The sequence below is a fragment of the Neofelis nebulosa genome, chromosome 3 (genome assembly GCF_028018385.1).
Source record: "Neofelis nebulosa isolate mNeoNeb1 chromosome 3, mNeoNeb1.pri, whole genome shotgun sequence".
Taxonomy (NCBI): domain Eukaryota; kingdom Metazoa; phylum Chordata; class Mammalia; order Carnivora; family Felidae; genus Neofelis; species Neofelis nebulosa.
Window position 1 is genome coordinate 18,214,054 of NC_080784.1, and position 23,085 is coordinate 18,237,138.

Sequence of the window (23,085 nt, forward strand, 5' to 3'; positions counted from 1 at the left end):
CCTAATATCCACCTACCTGCCATGCCCAGCTCAATGAAGTGCTAGGATGAACTCCCCTGCTCTTATCACACTGGATATAACTATTTTTTGTCCTCCTCCCGCTCTGTGCTGTAAGCTCCCTGAGGGAAGGAAATGTGATTTGCTCACCCTGTATCCTGTGTCTAGCCCAATGTCTGGCAAAGAGGAGACCCATAGTCGCTGAGTTCATGAATGGACAGATGGCTGAGGGTGGAGAATGGAAGGCAGGACTCTAGGAGAGGAGGGGTAACAGGGGAAAATACACATCCATTCTTCTGAAATTAACAGAATATCCAGGTGCAACCACCAGGCCAGTAACAACAGTGCAGATGGCTCTGATTTCTAGCAGCTGAGCAAAAGAGTCACCACCCACCTCAAAATGCTTCCAAACTGGCTGGAAGAGATGCCAGATCAGTTTCTGTGATGCAGAGCTTATTTTGAAGCTCTATGCTTGGATATTCTACGAAGGATTAAATACCACTTGGTTTTCCTAGTTTGTAAAAAGACTACAGGTTCATCTCCACACATATAATAAACCTTTCGAATTAAGGATTTTGGCAATATATTTAAATCTGGGACCTACAGGTTAAGTTTCTAAAAACTTTAAAACATGAAATATACAGATTCATCATCTGACTGAATACGTTTTAAAGTCAGCAAAGAAAATGACAACTCTCTGATCTTAAATGAATTACCTGAATCACTGATTTCAAAAACTTCTTTCCAGTGCCTAAGGATAAACTAACACTTGCAAATTGACCAATTAAGTGAGACAAAAAAAAAAATAGTTTGGCGTCATCGTCTATATAATTTGGTCAAAAGAAAGCTTACCTACTGCAATTTCCCACTCATAAAAGATTAAACAGACACCTAGCCTTATGGCTTCCTGCTATTAAATCAGGTCCTTTAGGCCACAAATTAGGCCACTGAGACAACATTTTATGCAACAATAATGCACTAATTTGATTCAGTTTACTGAGTCTATGTAAAATCAGCCAAACTTGGGTGGAAAGCAGGTGGTGGTAGACTTGATAAGGGAGGTTAAATAATCTGTAAGATCCCTTTCACCTCTAACATTCAAAGAAATAACTGCTTCCAAGGTGGCTCACGAACTAAGTCTAAAGATACACATGAGAGGGGCAGGGTTGCTGGTAAACCAAAACAGTTGTTAGTCTGCACGTAATTTTCAGATTCCCATCTTGGCACTTGTCCACAAAGTGGATTAAATGATCTATTAACATGATGAGAACTCACTGGGGGTAACTTCTAGTGACTAATTAAAAGATACAAGTAAAATACAGGTGGCCTAAATGCTTTTATTAAGTCCTCTAACAATCTTACCTTCCTTTCAGAGTGACAAAGAATTTGGCTCATTTAAGACGTTCTTTTTCAAGAAATGGGTACACAAATGCACACTTTATTCAAATCAAACCTTACACTGAACCTGTTAAATGCCATGTTTGGCTTAGAGTTAGATCAATTGTTTTTTTAAAAATTATGCAGTGTTGGGGCGCCTGGGTGGCGCAGTCGGTTAAGCGTCCGACTTCAGCCAGGTCACGATCTCGCGGTCCGTGAGTTCGAGCCCCGCGTCAGGCTCTGGGCTGATGGCTCGGAGCCTGGAGCCTGTTTCTGATTCTGTGTCTCCCTCTCTCTCTGCCCCTCCCCCGTTCATGCTCTGTCTCTCTCTGTCCCAAAAATAAATAAAAAACGTTGAAAAAAAAATTAAAAAAAAAATTATGCAGTGTTTTAAGTATTTTTAAATCCATCTTGAAGTTTAATGATGAGAGACAATTAATTCCAACTGTGGAACCAAAGCTGTCCTTTTAAAACTCAAAAGATAAAGCCAAAACTGACCTATATAACTTGCAGAAAAAACACATTTTCATGAATAACTATCAACTGGATATGTTGGGTTAACCACTACATCTCCAAGAATGGCACGGGAAAACACTAAAACCTAGTTTTAACACGTGCAGAGATCAACTACTGAACCCTATATGTCGCAACCCACAAAGCCTCAAGAGGCTGCCTTTCTAAAAGACAAATAAATGAAGATCGTCTGCCTTTTAAATGTTTCCCAATTTTAAGAGTCAGTGTAAATATCCAGGAAAGAAAGAAAGAAAGAAAGAAAGAAAGAAAGAAAGAAAGAAAGAAAGAAAGAAAGAAAAGAAAAGAAAATTTACTCTACCAAGCACAGTTAACAAAAGCCACTTAATGAAACTATAGTTCAAACACATGCCCCCCCCCACAAAAAACTTACATGCATAAAAAATACTTGAGTTTACTCTTCTAAAGCATACAATTGTGTCCCTGTTTTCAAAGCTCTGCAATTCACATCAATGGGAACAAAAAAATCTCAAAGAGACAACAGAAAGTTAGCTTCCTGGAAGAAAGCACTCTAAGTAAGAAAAAGCACTGAAGAATGAGGATCCCTCATTTAAAAAAAAAAAAAAAAAAAAAAAAGACCTTACAAGTTTCTCCTCCAGGGGAAAAAAAAAAAGACCTTACAAGTTTCTCCTCCAGGGGAAAAAAAAAAAAAAAAACTAATAAACAGCACATTTTGCAAATGTTTAGCCCCGCAATTTATCAATCGCACCTCGTCTACCTACATTCAACCAGTTAGTACTTAACCCTCAGAGCAGCGCTCCCTCGGGGCACAAAACATCTAAGAGAAACTGCGACTCCATTTCAAAGATCCCATCTCCTTGGCTACTGGCCTCGCCTTTCATCTCCCCAACGCTGGGACTCTCATAAATTGGAAGAATTAACCTAGGGCGAGATCGGTTAAGTCATTAGCGGGCTCGAGAATTACCCGGGAAGAGGAGCGGAGCGCGGCGGCGAAGTTTCCGAGCTCCGGGGCGCAGCGGAAGTCCTCGCCTCGCCCTCCGGCCGCCCGGTAGCCCCGCGCCGCGGCCGCCGCTCTGATTTCCAGCAATGGCTCCAGGACCAGACCCGTGCAGCCCCGGCCGCCGCCGCAGCCTGCAGCCCGCGCGCGGCGGCACTCGGCTCGGCAATTACCATTCGGTTCACGTTGCAAACTGTCCCCCACCCCCTTACCTCTCCACCCCCGCATCCTCCGCCGGCCGCCCTAATCCTGAGCGGGTCCTGAACTTTCCAAGTGGGCAGGCGCCACGGCACTACCAACCTTCCAGCCGGGCTTGCTTTCATCCCTTGTCCCAGAGTACCGGCAGGAGCGCGCTCGTGGGCCGGACGGTGCGGGGAAAGCACCCAAAGAGCCGAAAAGTCCGCCACCCAGAAGCAGCAAGTTGCATGCCTACCGAGCGCAGACGGCTCCGGCCCGGCCGCGCACGGGCAAACGCGGCGCGGCGCTGCGCCCCTTGCCCACCCGCCCTGCAGCCCCAGCTTCGTTTCTAGCAAACTTACAGCAAAGTTGGCCCCAAGTGGCAGCGGCGCTCTCGGGGACGCGCGCCTCGCCGCCTCAGCGCGCGCCCGAGCGGGGGCCAGGTCCTCCGGGGGCCTCACTGGGCCCACGGGTCCGCATGATGTCGGCGGCCCTGCCTCCCTCTCAGTGCGCCCCGCTCGGAGGCCACTGCTCGCCGCCCGCGCGCCCCACTCCGCGGCCGCCCGGCTAAGCACCGGCGCCTCACGCGCTGGACGCGGAATATATCCCTCCGCCCGCAGCCACGCCTGCGAGCGCCGGCGCTCGTTTCTCCCGCGCGGAAACTCGATCTGACTTTCCCTGGCGGCCAGACTCTGAGCTTGCGGGTCTGGGGCAACAACGCCCCGCCACGGGTCAGTGATCCCTTGCCGCCAGAGCCGCCAGCTCCTTCCGAGGAGACGAGCGAGTGCCCAGGGTGATCTTGCGACACTCCGAGGAACAGTGTGCGGCTTGCTCTAGTGCGGATGTTGGTTACGGCTAGCACACAGATCTGTGCAGGGAATTGATATGGAATGTTTCCTGCTAGGAAAGGGGAAACAGTTTAGCTTTTAAAAAAAAAAAAAAAAAGTGAGCTTCCCCCGTCTCCCTTTAGATTGCCTAGCACCTTCAGGGAATTCTTAAATCTGCATCTGAAAGCCTCGGTTCTGGGTCTGCAATTGCTCGGTGGAATAGAATCTTCCAAAAGGTCTCAAAAGGAATGCAGTTAGATCGGATCTACTTCCTTCTGCAGTGTGCACGAAGATCCAGGGAAAAATGAAAGCGCTTCCTCTGCCACCTCTTTATGCAGAGCTGGTTAAATCCCATAACCTCCCCGACCCTGGTTACGAACCCCAACGCCGGCCTCTTCCGGCGGACACCCCCGACTCCCACGTCTGCGGGACAAAAGGCTGCTCTGCCGCCTCGTGCGCTTTCCCAGCCGGCAAGTCAGCGGCACAAAGTGTGAACCCAGTCTAATGTTAAACTACAAGTTCCCTAGGGACAAGGGGAAGCCCCCGAGCGTCTAGCTGCCCCACTCGGGGAAGCCCGCCCCCCGCCCCCCGCCCGAGCGCGCAGTCCCGGTCCTGGGGCTGTGAGACCATCCTCGGCCCCGGGCAAATCAGACGCGGGCTCCGCACAGCTGAGACTCAGCCGAAGCCCGGAGTGGTCCCGGGCATTGGAAAACAGCCCACAAAAGAGGGCGGACATGATCTCGGAAAGTTTGTGGGACTCGAACATTTAACACTGTGAGGACAAAGAGATCCGATTTCCCCGGAACCGGTGGAGGGGACTTCAGGGAGAACTGCGAAGCACATGCGAGCGAGGGTGTCTAGGCTTAAAGAGAGACATTCCTTGGTTCAAAGTTAATGCAGTCTCTTCCTAAACCATATAAAAGAAGGCGTTTGACAAAATGAAGGTGTCTAGCAGGTTATGGCTGGGAAGGAAAAATAACGCCTGCAGAATGTACTGATTCGCAGCACTAAGAGTATCTGGTGTACTCCCTGCGCAGTATTTAGAATACACACATATTCATTCACACACCCAGCAAACACCATCATCCAAACGCTTGGCCATCGTCATAAATGCGCAAAGTGCTCCTGGAGTTACAGGTCAATTTTATACTTGGAACACCTCGAAAATAGACGACCTGATCTCCAAGCTCTACCGGTATGCGCCCCTTGCCGAATTCTAACTCTCACGAAATCACAGTCACGCAAGAACGCCAACAGTGTGCTGGGGGAGTGAGGTAGAGTTGGAGGACAAGGAAGAACACTGAAAAGTAAAAAGACACCATCCCGTAACATAAAATCACAAGATGCTATAAACGCCACGAAAGAATTCCTGAACAAAATTACCATTCATTAATAAATAAAAACGCCTATCGGAGCTAAAACATCTGTTTGGGAATCCCGATTTTCCAGGCTCACTGCGAAACCTAATTGCCTGAAGAAGTTGCACTTTTTCGCCACAGGAACAGCCGAGAGCCAGAGATGGAGATTCCAGACTCGCGACGACACGTTTTTCTGATCCTTTAGCCTAAACGAAACGAAATAGAGATGGCTCTTTGCTACCATCGAATTACCCTCACAAGAAAGAGTAATGTAGTTGAAGCTCTACGTTCGTCCTTTCAATAGTCGGCCCTCCCTAACCTTGTCCCCAAAGGCTTTTGGAAATAAGGGGAATAGGGGACGGTTCCTGAAAACAAAAACGCTTTCCTCCAGCCCTGCCTTTCTATCCAGTCCACCCAAGCCAGTATTTGGAAATTAGAGAATGGGCCGTAATGGGTGGTAAGTGAAGGCTGGGAACTCACGCCCACGTCCCAGGAGCGCCCAGCAGGTCCAAGTTCTCGGTCCGCGCGGAACCCAGCAGGGATCGCGCGCCTTGCCGGGTGTCCGGACTAGAGGGCGCTGCGCCACTGCAGATCACGCGGCCCCCGTTGCGCCCTCCCTGGGCACCATTTCTATAATAAGTTACATTCAAAATAATGCACAAACAGCATAGCTTTTCAAGTTCTTTTGAACACTGCTATGTACGTATTTTATGAATTCCAAAACCTGTGCAGACTGATCTTTCATTCCCGAGGCATGTACAACCAGAGGGGTGTGCAGCTCGCCAAGAAGAGAGCCTGTAGGATGCACACGCTTCCCTGCACTAGCTCAGAGCCAAACAGCCCCACGTAATTTCATTTACGTTTAAACTTAAATACAAAAGGCTTGCACCAAACAAAGAACTTACCAGTTCAGCCGAGTCCTTGGATGCAGGCTTTAAAGTCCTCGGTAGCTCCGTAATCCCCACGCAATTTGGATATTTATTAAAAAGCCGTATCTGAAGTACCAACTTTGACTCCCTCGGATCTTCAGCATGTCCCCAACGAGAGCGCGATCCGCCGCCGGCGCTGCCCGGACCCAGGTGGCCACATCTCCGGAGGCTCCCGTCCTGGGTGGAAAGTTGAACACCAAAAGGAGGCGAAATGAGAGTGCGCGAGGGCTACGGAGAGGGCCGAGGAGAAGCCAAGTTTGTCAGGACATGTCCAGGCAGCGAGCCGCTGAGTTTGGGAGTTGCGGCCGGGAACTGCGGCGGATCGCTGCCTCTTTCCCCACTCCCTCCCTCTTGGAGGAGGTGGGGGAGGGGAGGTGACGTCAGCGCCCCGCCTCGCCCCCCGCCCCGCCGTGAGGATGGGATTCTCCTGCGGGGTCCGCCTCCCCGACAGTAGCACCGAACGAGCTAGGGGCCGGAGCGGTCTCCGCTGCCGCAGCGCTCTTTTCCCGGAGGCTTGTGTCCCTCTCCACCGTGCGACGTCTCCCCGGCTCTACCGCGCGCCGGCGTTCCTCGCACTCAGCACCGGAACGGCCCCGGAGCCCCGCGGCGCGCACCCCTCTGCTTTTCCTTTCGGGCAAGCCCCCTCCCGCAGCGTTTCCCACGCGTCGAACTGCAGGTGATGCTCTCCCTCTTCTGCAGCCGAAATTCGTCGCGACGTGTCGCTTGCCGGGTTTTTGCAAGGCGGAAGCGAGGACAGTCTCTGCAGACTGGCCTGGACGACTTGTACTTTGTAGCCCTCCAACTTCTGGATGTGATGTATTTTAAATAGCTCTTGTCCTCTAGCGCTGTTTGTGGTCTTTGTATTGAAAATCACAGAGCCATATTTTAATTTTCAAATCCTTTGCAACATCGCCTACGTTTTGACACGGTACTCCGAAGCGTATAAGGTTCCGAGGGGTGTGGGGGAAGTGATGGAGGAGGAGCCAATTTTTAACGTTTCTTACAAATCGTCCTTAGGGATAGGGGCCAATACACAGATCAGTCGTCTACTCGTAATGTAGAGCAAGATAAACGCAAACACTATTGAAATTTAATTTATAAATGAATGTGTCGTTTTTATGTAAGCGTCCAGACTCCTGGAAAATATCTACTGTGGAACGTGTGTTGGTTGTGGTTGGGTGTTTTGTTGTTTTTTTGTTTTTTGTTTTTTTCCCTAATGCCGCTGATGTACCAAAATAAAATCTATCCTGAACAGCGTGAAATTCCCAGGGTGCCATTTCTGGGAGTTGACACTGTCCACAGAAGGTTGTCATTAAAATAAAGAGGACCCTGAAAAGGGCGGGGACGCTGGGAGCAGGATCTATCAGTACATTTGCAGCCATTGATGTAAATCTGCCTGTCTGTTTAGCTGGTCTTTCTCTTTGAAAGGTAAAGAGCAAAAACCCTGAGGACCCTGGAAACAAGGCAAGGAGTTGAACAGAAGGAAGATTAAATGTTGGAGCATTGTATGTGCTTAGCCTTGAGGGAAATCCTGTAACTTCTCTAAATTTCAGTTTTCTCATCTGTGGTAAGGGGATAATATCTGTTTCACTCTGAAAAATGTATTCGTGTATTTATTCATTCAAAAACTATTTATTGAATGCCATTTCTTTGCCAGAGAGATAACATTCATTCACGTGGGCCACACTTCCACTGAGCATCATATAAAGTGACGAGCAAGCACACAGTAGTAAATCAATAGCAGTTTTCTTACCCTCTCTATTTTCGCAGCGTGTCAGCTTTCACATCCCTAAAATTAGGAAGAGATAAAGGGAGGTTATCACAAATGATTCGAGATACGTTTTGATTTAGAAGGGAGGAGAGGGCAGGGAGAAGCTAGGAGACAGAGAATTTGGGGAAAGGACCTTAGAGGCCTCAGCAGACCAGAGGGCAGTGGAAGGTGCCAGATTCCTGAGGAGGGAGGAGACAATCAAAAGAAAGACTGGCTTGGGAGGCCAGCCTGTCCCTGCAGAGGACAGACTTCTCATGCTTCACTATTTCAAGTACACAGGCCCACTCCTTTTATGTCAACAGCTGAAATTAGAAATTGACCACATATTACAAGTTCTCATAAATGAGGCACATCAATTTTTCCCAGATGCTGCTGTGCAAGTCAATTCAGTGTGCTCTACAAGTCTTTAGAGTTATCCTGTAAATCAAAGTTTCCCCATGTAAAAAAAAAAAAATCATAAACAAAAGAAACTTATCTATAATTGATGGTATTAATCAAAATAGCTGTTTTTAAAAACACAGCGTGAGACTGGGGCACCTGGCTGGCTCAGTCCATAGAGCATGTGACTCTTGATCTCAGGGTTGTGAGTTTGAGCCCTATGTTGGGTATAGAGATTACTAAAAAAAAAAAAGAGAGAGAGAGAGAGAGGAAGAAAAGAAAAAGAAAAAGAAAGAAAGAAAGAAAAACTGGAAAAAAAAAAGTTAACAAAGTAAGAGGAGAGAAAACTTTTAACAGCCTCCAGACCTGCATGGTCCAATACCATAAGTAGACACTAGCCACAAGTGGCTGTTTAAATTTATGTACCATTCAGTTATTTTGGTCTCACTGGCTACAATTCAAGTACACAATATCAGCTTGCGACTAGTGGCTACCTGTTGTTCGGGGTCAATTAAAGAATATTTTCGTCATGACAGAGAATTCTATTGGACAGCATTGTTACGGACTTTGCTATTGTTTTTGGAGAGCTACACCAGGTATTAGAGTTTTTCATGCACCCAATATTGAGTCACTTGCAAAGTAAAACAAAAACAACCAGAATCACAGCAGATTCACTCATTCCACAAATATTTACCAAGTACCAGCGATATGCTATGTGACATTATAAAGGACTCGAATTTTAAGGAGTTATATCTGTTTGGTGATTAAGAAAGATTAACATGGCGTAACATAGGCTTTTAATTGTTTTCTTTCATTGCTGAATACTAAAACCAGGGGGAAATCACTACATTTAAAGCAGAAAAGAATTCTAAGACATGTTTAGGCCTTGCCCTAAGATTAAATAATTCTAAGTAGTCTGGCCTCTGGTATCCCACCCTCTGTGATCCTTCTCACTGCTTTCTCCTCCGCCTGCACTCCCTTTCTGCCTACACTTCCTGGAGGTAACACCCTCTTCCGCCCTCTCCACTTCCCCAGCTTTGGAATTATTTTACTCTTTGCATTCAAATACAGCTCTCCTCCGGGATCTGCTTGTACTCTCCAAGGGGGCCATTAGAGCAGACAACTACTCAATCTAAGAATCAGTAGCAGTTAACTATGGGTATGAATATGTTAATATTTCTAGTCCCTTCCAAGGGCATTATAACAAGGGCTTTCTTAAACCTAAATCTTAATGATGAAATTTTATTCTAATGGTGAAATTCCAGATGCCATGGCCAATTAGGCAAATATTTGGAGGTATTACAATTCACCTACTGGATGACTATTAAAAAAAAAAAAAAAAGGTAACCTTCATTTTAGAGATAAACACATAGTAGAATAGGCTGGTTGTGGATATTCTGTCATGAAAAATATAAGATCTTCACCCCCCCCCCCCCCGGCTGGTTTGGGAACAGATCTTGCTGGATAGATGTAATTCTTATGATGTTTTTCTCAGCTCAGTGATTGAATGATCTCAAGCCTACCTTTTTGACCAGTAAGCAATGAATCATTCAGAATCTGTTAAAGCCCTTTTCCAACAGAGGTAGTAGAAAGAACATCACACTCGAGGTCAGGAGATCTGGTTTGAGTCTTGTCTTTGCCACATAAAATCTAATGCATTTGCTTATTACTGAATTTGGGGAGTCTCACTTTCCTTAATAAAGGAATCTCTAAGAAAACAAACAAAAATGTGCCCCGACAGTTGGGAGATACCAACTATATCAAATTGTTTGATACAATGTGATAATTACTACAGTATCATTATTCTCGATTTACACACAATTTCTCACCTTACCACTACATCCCAGCTATGAGGCTTTGTAGAACCAAGAGTAAAAAGTAACTTTGATTTGATGCCAATTATGCCCCAGACTCTGCTCCCACCTCTTTGTATGCATCATTTCATGTAATTCTTACAAAATCCTATAAGGTATTAGCAATTAATACCCTACCACCTTGTTCCAGATGAGAAACTAAAGTTAGGTAGATTAGGTAACACTCTTATCGGTATAATGCACTAACTCCAATACCCTGTACCTCATTTGAACCCTTTATGAACCAAGGTGGCTGTTGTCAGCAATGCTGTGGTTCAAGAAGCAACCTAAGAGAATAAAAATCTATCAAATGATGGCTGGAAGAAGGTGTTCCTTTGTAGCAGCTACACCGAGTATGGAGAAGGAACTGTCTTAAAGTGGGTCATTTAATCACAGAATGAGAGCATCACTGATTGTGTTTAGGAATATATGTGTAATACACATTATTTGTTTGGCTTTCCTATTTTTCTAGGCAGATATACATACTCTTAAACTCATTTTGATTCAAAATCATTGTCTGACTTCTAACTTCTTTAATCTGAACAGCAGGAAAAAAATGCACACCAATTGTTCTCAATGAATTCTGACAAGGACCATCTCACTGGATTTCATGATCAGTGTTTCATTTTCCACTTCACTTTTCTTTTTCCTGGTCTGCAACCACTAGTGTTTCTATCTCTCTCCAATTCTCCTTTCTTTCTTTCTTTTATACTTTCCCATGTGACTATGTGGGAAATTCCCTCTACCAATACTTTTTGACTACTAAGATCCCATCCCTTTTCTTGGTAGAATTGTTTTGGACATCAAAGCTAATATGATACAGAGATGAAAAGAATCCCATTTCGGAAATGAGACTTGTAATAGTCCCCCAAAGACCTTTCTCTAAAAGATGATCTATCCCAGCCCAAAGGATAATTCTGTATCATTTGTCATGAGCATATGGGCCAACTATAGCCAATGACATGTCAGAGAAAGTTTCCTGAAGGCTCCTGGAAAAAGAAAATGTTCTTCCTCCTAAGAGAGACCCACAAGAGACAGTATGTGTCTCTGTGGACATTGTCAGATTAGGATGTCATGCCTGGGACTAGTACAGTTTTCTTACTTGCTGAGGATGAGGCCTAAACCAGGGAAAGCAGATAAGGGTTCTCAGTGACATTGAATCAACTGTCTCTGAAGGCCATCTTAACTCAAGACTACTTTTTATAGGAGATCGTAAGTTTCCATCCTATTTAAGCTGGATTGTGTCAGATCTGGGGTGCTTGTAACTGACATCATCTCCTACAGCTAGATAATCCTTTTTCAAATATAGTAGGAATTATTTGAAAGAAAAAACAAATAGATGTACCTCTCAACTCATGGGTCAACAGGAATTGAGCCTGACTCTAACAACAAGATAGAACGATACGTGGAACTTTTCCTTAATGGTTAGAAGGAAGTTTTTAGATACATAATGATTCAGTCTCGCACACTGCCCGTTCTCCTACCATAATGAAGATGAAAATAAGGATAGGAAATTTTATTTGTTCAACTAAAAGATTTTCCTTCATTCCTACTGTTCCTTCCTCTCAAGGGCCAAAGCATTTTTTGCATATTTCCCAATATCTTTGTACGGAATTCCCAGAAGTAATTTCTTAGAATCTGCAGTGATTGTTAACCAAACCATGCTTTCAAATAATTACCAGAGGATAAAGCAGTCAGCTGTCATGCCCACTGGCAATACATGCATGACGTTTGGGATATGTATCTATTTGTTCTTCCGATTCTCAGTATCTCATGCCAAACCAAAAAGTGAAATCGGTTTATATTCACCATGGCCCACTTTGCCCACACTCCGCCCTCCATCGAAATAGAATCATTCAAGCAAAAACAAAAACAAAAAACTTTTTTCCAATTAAGATGGGCTATGGTTGAAGATAAGGTTATCTTCGAGTCAGCTTTATTGTTTTGCAGCTTTAAGAAGGAAGCTAGTCTACCTCTGCCCCTTTTTAAAGCAACGATAAGTAAAAAGCCTCTTCTCCTATGTGGGCAGATGTATGAGAGACAAAGAACAAAGCAATCTTTGTAGGGGAAGGTGGGTGAGAGGGGATTCTGGCCAAACTGACCTGACGGGATTCTTGCTGAAGGCAGCCAAGGTGACCCAATATTACCTGGGAGATGGCGGGACAAGGACATTTGATCAGATAGCCAGGGTGGGGGATTGTAACTTAGCCAACTCAACAGGATCCTTGCTACAGCTGGGTGATTCAGGCCTAACAAGGACAGACACCAAGGTCGAGGCCGAGAGTTTGGTCCAGGGGAGAGTGTTGTCAGTAGCTGGCTCCTTTGCTTGCTTCTACTCCCCTGTAATTGTTTTTCCTGGAAAAAAAAAAAAAAAAAAAAAAAAGAGAGGGACAACTGTTATTAATCAAGCTTCTAAGACCTTTTGAACCTTGGCTGTAATGTTTGCAGGTTAACATTATTAGTCTGTGTCGTTGGTTTATAAAAAAGCCAAACTGTTTAATTGAGGCAGGATCCAAATGGGTGAAGGCAGAGTTTGTAGAAGAGAGAGAAAGGAGTTAGAAGTCTGAGAATTTAAGTGAGTTTTGCCTCTAACATTTACTGGTAAGTTACTCAGCTTTTTAAATAGTGATGTGATTTGCTGGCCTCTAAGATGGGCCCCAGTGATCCTCACTTCTGACATTCATACCTTTGGGTAATCTCCTCCCACATTTTACCAACCAGGGTCTGTGACAGTAGAATAAGCCCAAAGTGATGATATGTCATTTCTGAGATTAGGTTATAAAAAACACCAAGCATGTATGCTCTCTCTCTCTTTCTGTCTCTCTTATTATTTGCTCTGGGACAAGCCAAAGACCCCCATAGTGAAGAACTGAAGGCTTCTTCCAACAGCCATGGTTCCAACCAACTTGGAACCAACCAATTTGAAACTCCAAGCCTGAAGTAGATCTACCAGCCCCAGTCAAGCCTTCAGATGCATGCAGCCCCCAGAGACAGCTTGACTGCAAACTCATGAGGGACCCTGAGTCAGATTACCCAGCTAAGCTGCTCCCAGATTCCTGCCCCTCAGAAACTATGTGAGATAATAAATGTTTGCTATTTTAAACTGCTAAATTTTGGGGGGAATTTGTTGCTCAGCAATAGATAAAAAATTTGGAATACTGGCTTCCTTCCAATAACATACCGAGGACTCAGAATAAGCATGGATTAGAAAATATTTGGTAAACCTTAAAGTATTAAGTGAATGTTGGAACCATACAAATAGATTGGAAGATAATATCTAGAACACCACTACCCCAAAGAACTTTGTGTGCAGATGGAAATGCTCAGTCCACGTTGTCCTGTATGGTACTACTGAACACTTGACATGCGGTGAGCACAAAATGAGGAACTGAAATTTTTATTTAATTTTGAATCACTTAAATTGAGACGGTCATAGGTGGCTAATGGCTACCATTTTGGACAGAGTGGGTCTAAGGGTTTCTACCCACAAATGACTTTTCCAAAACAGAGTCAAAAAGAACGCAACATTTAAAAATCATGATCATGCTATCTTTACCAGTTACGAATTTCTGAAAGAGGATTTGTGTTTTTTATGAAGTCCGGAAATGACAGATTGAGTGGAAGTAATTATGTCTTTCCTTGTGTGAAAAAGAACCACGCATTTTATAAAACCGGGGTTTTCTTGAGACCTCAGAGAGATTTCCTCTTGTATGTATGTGTGCAATTTATTGAACATGAAATTATGGACTCAACTGACTGTCTCACACGATGGCTAATTTGCACGATTGACTGAACAAGCGTGCAATGAACCAAGTGCGCCCACAGTTACCTTAGCCACACGGGGCACGGCTGACTCATCCACCTGACGGGTGCGAGAGACTTAATAACTGAGTGGTTCTTGGCACCACCTTATTTAGTGATGTCATTTGGTAAATATGCCACCCCAGATGCTAACACAACTGCCCTAAGTTACTTGTAATGATAGTTAAGCCTAACTAGACATCGACTTAAGAGATCGTACTAGTTAAGGCTTGTAGGACGCCAGGCATGTCATGATGTTGGTAGAGCATACACGTTCATCTCGATGTTCTTATTCTTCCTAAATAATATATGTTGATTTGTGCTCTGTAATAAAGCTGATATCACTTAAATGTTGACTCTGTCCTTAACCTAAAATCCCTTTGTCGTGTCACCGCGTGCCTTATATCCTCAAGCTTGCAGTCACATAATTGTAAGACATCCACTGCTGCTCCTGACACTGAGACAGGATGAAAGCGAATGGTTATCCCCATCCATGGAGAAAAGTACAATCCGATTCTTACTTCATACTACGCACAAAAATATCCCACTGCTGAATTAAAGACCTAAGGCTCTAAGTCCCATTGTAAAAATAGTTAGAAGAAAATATAAGAAAATAATTTATTTGGGGCCATGGAAGGATTTGCTAGATAAGCCATACAACGTTCTAATTGTGAAAAAAGATTGGGCAATTCGATTACATAAAAATCAAGAACCTCTGTTTATCAAAAAACAGCATTTTAAAAAGTGAAAATGTGGGGTGCCTAGGTGGCTCAGTAGGGTAAGCATCCGACTCTTGACTTCAGCTCAGGTCATGATTCCACGGTTCATAGGTTGGAGCCCCATGTTGAGCTCTGTGCTGACAGCGTGGAGCCTGCTTGAGATTCTCTCCCCGCCCCCCCTCTAGCCCTCCTCAGCTCACTTGCTTGCTCTCTCTCTCTCTCTCTCAAGATAAGTAAACTTAAACATAAATAAATAAACTGAAAATGCAGGCCAAGGGCTGGGAGAATGTTCATTTAACAAATATAATTGACAAAAAATGTAATATCTTTAATATAAAGAAGTCCTGCATATCAAAAAGAAAAAGACTCAACAGAAAAACAGGAAAGATTCAATAGAATAATGGGAAAAGTCACAAACCTGTAACTTGGAAGAGGAAATGAATAGTGATCGTACACATCACGGGGTAAACTGTGGCCCCCAAAATGTGCCTCCCTAATCCCTAAAACCTGTGAATGTGACCTTTTTGGGAAAGGGGTCTTTGCAGATGCGATTACATTAAGAATCTGGATCATTTTAATCATCCTTGATTATTTGAGTGAGCCTAAATCCAATGGCAAGAGGATTTAGAGGACATTCAAGAGAGAGACACCCAGACCAGTAAGGCCACAGGAAGGCAAAGGCTCTCTAGTCACGAGCCAATGAATGCCTGGCACCACCAGAAACTGGGAGATGCAAAGAAGGATTCTTCCCGAGAGCCATCAGAAGGAGCACAACCATACCGACACCTTGATTTCGCACTTCTGGCCTCCAGCACTGTGGGAAAATATATTTTTGTTGTTTCAAGCCCCCCAGTGCAGGGTAACAGGTGAAGGCAGCCCTAACAAACGAATGAGGTGCATAAGAAGAGAAACGTTTACTAGTAGAGAAATAAAAGTGAAGTCGTCAGTGTAATACCCTTATATACAAATCATACTGGCAAGGGGCGCCTGGGTGGCTCAGTCAGTTAAGCACCTGACTGCGGCTCAGGTCATGATCTCACAGCTTGTGAGTTCGAGCCCCGTGTCGGGCTCTGTGCTGACAGCTCGGAGACCGGCGCCTCGTTTGGATTCTGTGTCTCCCTCTCTCTCTCTGCCCCTCCCCCGCTCCTACTCTGTCTCTCTCTCTCTCTCAAAAAAAATGAACATTAAAAAAATTTAAAAAAAACAAATCATACTGGCAGAAATTAAGATGTCTGATCATATCAGAGGTGGCTCAACTTGAACTCTTATACTGCACTGGTAGGATGCAACTGTTATACTGATGCACGTATGTGGGAGAACAATCGTGAAGATGAGTCTGCATATCCCCTCAAAATCCAGCAATTTCCACCAGGCTTAGTACACCCAAGAGTCACATACCCGAGTGATATGTATAAGAAAATTTATAGCAGTTTTTTTTTTTTTAAGATTTTATTTTTATTTATTTTTTTTTTTAAATTTTTTTTTCAACGTTTTTTATTTATTTTTGGGACAGAGAGAGACAGAGCATGAACGGGGGAGGGGCAGAGACAGAGGGAGACACAGAATCGGAAACAGGCTCCAGGCTCCGAGCCATCAGCCCAGAGCCTGACGTGGGGCTCGAACTCACGGACCGCGAGATCGTGACCTGGCTGAAGTCGGACGCTTAACCGACTGCGCCACCCAGGTGCCCCTAAGATTTTATTTTTAAGTAATCTCTACATCCCACATGGGGCTTGAACTCATGACCCTAAAATCAAGAGTCTCATGCTTCACTGACTGAGCTAGTCAGGCGCCCTGAAATTTTATAGAAGCTTTGTTCATAATAACAAAAAACTGGAAACACACACACACAAGAGAATGAAAAAATAAATTACACCATCTTCACATTGTGAAATTTTCACAGGGAAAATGAAATGTACTGTTGCTACACGTAACAATATGAATGCTTTTTAGGAATAGAATATGGGGTAAGAAATAGAAATTCTAGAAAATTTGTTCAAAATCCAGCAAAACGAAACAATATGTTGTGCGGGAAAATATGCATAAGGTATAAGCCTATTTGCTTTTAAAAAGGATCATGGCTACTTGAGGAGAGAAGGGTGATGGATGGGATCGCGAGATACATTCTGGCATAGGAATATTCTAGTTCTGAAATAGGGAATGGGTGCCTCGTCTGTTGTATTCATTCTGTGCTCATTAATTTAAAAATATCTTATGTAAATTCTTCTTTTAATATGTTATTATTAAAAATATATATGGGGCGCCTGGGTGGCTCAGTCGGTTGAGCGTCCGACTTCGGCTCAGGTCACGATCTCATGGTTCCTGAGTTCGAGCCCCGCGTCAGGCTCTGGGCTGATGGCTCAGAGCCTGGAGCCTGCTTCCGATTCTGTGTCTCCCTCTCTCTCTGCCCCTCCCCCATTCATGCTCTGTCTCTCTCTGTCTCAAAAATAAATAAACATTAAAAAAAATTTTTTTTTAATTAAAAAAAAAATGTAATACCAAAATGATACAACAGGAAAAAGAGAACGTTGTAGTAATTAGGGCGACCTAAAGCTATCGATGTGTCTGTTGAATACCTTTTGACAGGTATTTGGAGAAATGGAAGGTAGCAAGAATGGATATAACCTCAAATTCAGGAACGGAAAGAAATAAAATGACCCCGGGCACATGTGTTGAAGTGAGGCTAGCTGGTTCAGTAGTTGGTAGAGAAATGGGCCAGCTCAGAGGAAGGGAGATAGATAAAAGTCTGCCACATCACAAAAGGCTTTCCTAGACACCTAACTCCTAAGAGTCATGCTTTGAGGAAAGATAAATTAGTGAGATCAAGAGGTCAATGGGAACAGGTGCTCTCTGGAAAAAAAAACATGTCAGAGTACCCAGCTAGGATACCTACTTGGGCCTCTTGGCCAGGGGACAGACGGATATAACCTCGTAACTTGGCCTTATGTCAGCTGTTTGAAATGATTGTGTGTGGAGATGGGCAGAGCTCAGGTGGTTTGTTTGTGTGTGTGTGTGTGTTTTGTTTTGTTTTGTTTTTACCTGTATGCTTAGGTCTTTGGTACAAAGCCCCAGGGCTTTGCACATTCACTTACTGGCTGTAGGGAATTACCCTATTTGAAATGTGCCATCTGTTTCCAGTTGGGACCCCAACGGACACAAGCGGGCCTATTAATTACCTCTCTCGAACCAGCTGTTGGCAATGCTGGGCGTGGTTTCCTGGCAGCTAGTACTGCACACTATTTGCCTATATTCTTTGTAAACAGAGGCGTCAGTACAGAGCGGTGATTCTCAAAGCGTGGTCTCACACAGAGCAGCACCAGCACCTGGGAACTCGTTAGAAATGCCAAGTTTGGCTGTACCCAAGACCCCCTGAATCCAAAACCCTTGCGGGGGGCTAAGCAATCTGCTTTAATGAACCGTTCAGGTGATTCCAGCAGGAGACCCATCAGCCGAAGGAAATCCCAATAGATAGTGCAGCATCCTGAAGCCCAGAGCAGTCGAACTTTTATTTTTAGTAAAAACTGTATCTTGTGTACAATGTGACGCTTTGATCTACATACGCGGAGTAAAGTTATTACTAGAGTCAAACTAATCAACATAGTCATCTCCTCACATAATTACCTTTCGCGTGTGTGTGGTAAGGGTAGCTCCTGAGATCAACTTTCTGAGCAGATCTCCAATCTACAATACTAATGCCTATAATCATCATGGTGCACGTCAGATCGCTAGAATTTATTCATCCCACATAACGGAAACTCTGGACCCTTTGACCAGTATCTCCCCATTTTCCTCATCTCCCCACCCCTGGTAACTATCATTCTACTCTCTGCTTCTATGATTTTTGACTTTTTCTAGATTCTACACGTATGTGAAATCATGCAGTATTTTTCTTTCTGTGTCTGGCTTATTTCGCTTAGCATCATGTCCTCCAGACTCATCCATGTTGTTGCACGTAGCAGGATCTCCTTCTTTTTAAAGGCTGAATGACACTCCTTATATATATATACCACCATTTCTTTATCCGTTTATCCATCAATGGAGACTGAAGTTGTTTCCATACCGTGGCTATTGCAAATAATGCTGCAAAAAACGTGGGAGTGCAGATATCCCTTCGAAGTATTGTTTTAATTTGCTTTGGCTATATGCCTAGAAGAGAGATTGTTGGATCATATGGTAGTTCTATTTTTAATTTTTTATGGAGGAAAACCTCCATACTGTTTTCCATAGTGACTATACCAATTTACATTCCCACCAACAGTGCACAAGGATTCCTCTCTTTCTCCACATCCTTACCAACATTTGTTATCTTTTGTCTTTTTGATAATGACCATCCTAACAAGTGTGAGTTGATATCTCACTGTGGTTTTGATTTGCATTCCCCTGGTGATTAGTTACGTAGACAATCTTTTCATGTGTCTGTTGGCCATGTGGATGTCTTCTTTGGAAAAATGTCTATTCGTGTTTTCTGCCCATCTTTCAACCATGTTATTATTATCATTGCTATTCTTTCCATTAAGTTGTATGAGTTCCTTATATATTTTGTACACTAACCAGATATATAGCTGACAAATATTTTCTCCCATTCTGTAGGTTGCCTTTTCATTTTGTTTTCTTTCATGTGCAGATGCTTTGTATTTTTTTATGTTTATTTTGAGAAAGAGAGAGAGAGAGTGAGAGGAACAGGGACAAAGAGAGAGAGGGAGAGAGAGAGTCCCAAGTGGGCATTGTACTGTCAGCACAGCGCCCCACATGAGCTAGGCTCAAACTCTGCGATCATGACCTGAGCCTAAATCACATGTCAGATGCTTAACCAGCTGAGCTACCCAGATGCCCCGGAAGCTTTAAAAAAAAAAATTATTTATTTAGAGAGAGGAAGGGAGTGCACAGTGGGGGAGGGGCAGAGAGAGGGAGAGAGAGAATCCTAAGCAGGCTCTGCGCTGACAGTGCAGCGTGGGGCTCGATCCCACAAACCACGAGAGCACGACCTGTGCTGTGATCAAGAATTGGTTGCTTAACTGACTGAGCCACTCAGGCGCCCCAGCTCCCATAAGCTTTTTAGTTTGATCTAGCCTTTGTTTATTTTTGCTTTTGTTGCTTGTGCTTTTCATGTCATATCCAAAAAATCATAGCCAAGATCGATGTCAAGAAGCGTTCCCCCTGTATTTTCTTCAAGGAGTTTTACCCATCCCAGGTATTTTGTCTAAGTCTTCGACCCATTTTGAGTAGATGTTTGTTTACAGTGTAAGGGTCTTAACTTCATCTTTTGCATGTAGATAATCTAGTTCTCCCAGCACCATTTATTGAAGAGGCTCTCTTTAACCCACTGTGTATTCTAGGTGCCCATGGTGGAAATTAGTTAACACTGGGGCACCTGGCTGGCTCAGTTGGTGGAGTGTAGGACTCTTGATCTCAGGGTTGTGGGTTCGAGCCCACATTGGGTATGGAGATGACTTAAAAGTAAAATCTTAAAAAAAAAAGTTAACACTGTATGCTTGGGTTTATTTCTGAGCTTCCTATTCTGTTCCATTGGTCTATTTTTATGCCAGTATCAGTGTTTTAAGAACTATTACTTTGTAATATAATATAGCCCGAAGGGAGGAGGAAAGGGAGGGGTTATTAGGAACCAGGAAGAAAAGAGTCAGGTTTGGCCACCTTGAGAAAGAAGGGGCTTGCCAGTGCAAGGAAGGTCAGTGATATCATCTGCAAGGCCCCATCTCCGGGGCACAGAGTTGAGTGCAAAAGGGGAGCAGGTGACAGATGTTAGGTACCTGCCAACTCACGTCTTTCACTTAGCAGCCCTAACTGCAGATGAAAGTGGACAATGAGGGGCGCCTGGGTGGCTCAGTCGGTTAAGGGTCCGACTTCGGCTCAGGTCATGATCTCGTGGTCCGTGAGTTCGAGCCCCGCGTTGGGCTCTGTGCTGACCGCTCAGAGCCTGGAGCCTGTTTCGGATTCTGTGTCTCCCTCTCTCTCTGACCCTCCCCCATTCATGCTCTGTCTCTGTCTCAAAAATAAATAAACGTTAAAAAAATTAAAAAAAAAAAAAAACTGAGTTAGAAAGTTGACAATGAGATGACGGTTCCAGCCACAGGCAACACACGTTCTGAGTTCTTGTCCCATTTTCTGCCATCATGCGAGGAACCAGCACAGTCTGAGTCTGGCTGACTGAGATTTGTGGGATTCTCCAACACTACAGAAATAGAAGAGGTTAGGAGGGAAGCTCAGAGACAAGGGGAGACCATTTCCTCCACATGAATTTAATGTGGGGTGCATCTCAGGGGATCCTCATGCCATGATGCAGAGTGACCCAAGGCCATTTCAACAATGTCCTAAATAGATTACTTTATTGGAGATTAATGACCCGAAGGCTCCTATTGAAGAGATTTGTGTTAATGGCATCATCATCTGATTGTACAGCTCACACCCTTCCCAAGCCTCAGAGTGAGGGGAGAAAAACAAAGCAAGACAAATTTCAGCCTGCGATAATGACTCTCGTCAGTTGCGATACCAGGGCAGAGGCAGGCCAGGGTGTAGCAGCTCCAGCTCCTTAGCTTATTGGACGTTCACCGTGTTAATTTTGTGGGTTGGCTATGCCCCAACCCGAAGCCGTGACAGTGGGGAGAAAAATGCTTTTAATCTTCCTGCAGGATTTACCATCGGAGAGGGGGCTTCAGGGGATCTCCGCCACCACGTCTACCTTTCAGTGCATTGTGACAAGCAACGGTGTAAGTGGGTGACATCATTGTGCTTGGGAGGACATTATGAGAGCTTAAGGAATGGTTCTCTGATGCCCTATCTGTCTTAGATAATGACTAAAAATGATCCTATGAAAAACTAGAGTTTTGTCATGACCTCATAAATCATCGATAGCCTAATATTCCAAGATCGCCACCTGGTCAGCTCCTAGGATGGACGATCTTCCAGGGGGTCAATATTTAACGCCTACTGCACAGGGCAGGGCACCTGTGCGGAAAACCCAACAAAAAGCTCATTGTTCAATGTTTAGTTTGACAGAAGTTACTAGTTCTTCATTTTTAACACGTTCTGATTATTACTATTAATTTTTTTGGAAAGCCTCCTGAATCATGTCTCTTAATGATTCTCTGAGGCAAAGTGCATTTTGATGAAATAGTCAGCCATAAAGCGCGTTTCCATTGTGCTTCATTTGGCACTGACTCCCTGAGATCATGTGGCTCGGATGTGAAACGAAAGATTCTGGAAATGAATTGAGTACCTTGACTACAGACGCCAGAGTAACTGGCTTACCTCTGTTTGGTTTTTTGATTTTTCTTTTTGGAACTTGTACATTTGTCTTCTTTGGTTTGTTTATTTTCACTGTGAAGAGACAACAGAGAGGTTTCAAAATTTTGTCTGAACTAAAGAAGAGATATATAATATAATAAATACAAATGTACATAAAGATATATAGAATATGCTACATATATTATATATATACATACATATATATGTATATATATACATATTTATGTATGTATGTATATATATGTGTGTGTGTGCATATATATATATATATATATATATATGGATAACCATTTCCCCAGAAATATCTTAGTTCTGAGATGTCCTGTTTAAGTAAAAAATGTATATAATTTGCCTTTAGACAATGTGTATGCATTTTAGACAGGTTTAGTAATGGGAATGTATTCTCGACTACCTTTAGCACCAGAAACTTCCTGTTGAATAATAATTTTTGAATAGTGTTTTTATTTCAGTGCATGTTTTAAATACAGTAAGTGCTTCTTCGAAGAGGGCTAACTTCTTGGTAGACCTTAGCCTTCCAATTCAAGTAAACTCATTTCTGAAAATCTTCAGGATGCCCTAAACTCTTTCTCTGTTAAGTTTAATGTTCTTCTGGGGCACCTGGGTGGCTCAGTCAGTTGAGTGTCCGACTTCAGCTCAGGTCATGATCTCACGGTTTGTGGGTTCAAGCCCTGCATCGGGCTCTGTGCTGACAGGGGGAGCCTGGATGCTTTGGATGCTGTGTCTCCCTCTCTGCCCCTCCCCTGCCCATGTTCTCTCTCTCTCTCTCTCTCTCTTAAAGATAAATAAACATTTAAAAATTAAAAAAAAAGTTTAACGTTCTTCTGAAATGGATGAAAAGTTGTTTTTTTAATTCTACTGTACAGACAACTCCTATTTGGTATTGCATTTTATTTCAACCCTTTATTCTGTCAAACTTCAGTTTCACAACCAGCTATGGGAAAGCAAGAGTCTTATGAACACTGCAGCGTTTTGATGGCTGAGTTTCACCTTCACTTGTGCTGCCTCAGACAGGCTGCATACAAGAGGACACAGTGGCTCTGATTCTGATACTTCTTGAGAAGGAACAAGGCAGACACAGCATCCAGGAGAGCGGCCACGAACCCTTGGCTGTTTTCATTAGGCAAC

The 23,085-nt window shown here is 43.9% G+C and overlaps 1 protein-coding gene and 1 long non-coding RNA gene across 10 annotated transcripts in view; both read right to left on the reverse strand.

Annotated features, from left to right (window-relative positions):
• The window catches only part of FAT1 (FAT atypical cadherin 1), a 135,036-nt gene extending 128,509 nt beyond the window's left edge, over positions 1–6,527 (reverse strand). For 3 of the 8 annotated variants that reach the window (XR_009258925.1, XM_058720025.1, XM_058720026.1), the window contains exon 1: positions 6,131–6,527. The gene's annotated coding sequence lies outside the window, so the exon portion shown is untranslated. Of the gene's footprint in view, positions 1–3,402; positions 3,597–5,250; positions 5,432–6,130 lie in introns of those variants that run through there. The other 5 variants (XM_058720023.1, XM_058720020.1, XM_058720022.1 and 2 more) reach the window with 4 other exon arrangements.
• Positions 6,528–20,739: 14,212 nt separating this feature from the next.
• Positions 20,740–23,085, reverse strand: part of LOC131506428 (uncharacterized) — a 124,463-nt gene continuing 122,117 nt past the window's right edge. For both annotated transcript variants that reach the window (XR_009258929.1, XR_009258926.1), the window contains 2 exons: positions 21,943–22,011; positions 20,740–20,866 (listed from right to left, as the gene is read on the reverse strand). This is a non-coding gene — a long non-coding RNA (uncharacterized LOC131506428). The remainder of the gene's footprint in view (positions 20,867–21,942; positions 22,012–23,085) is intronic.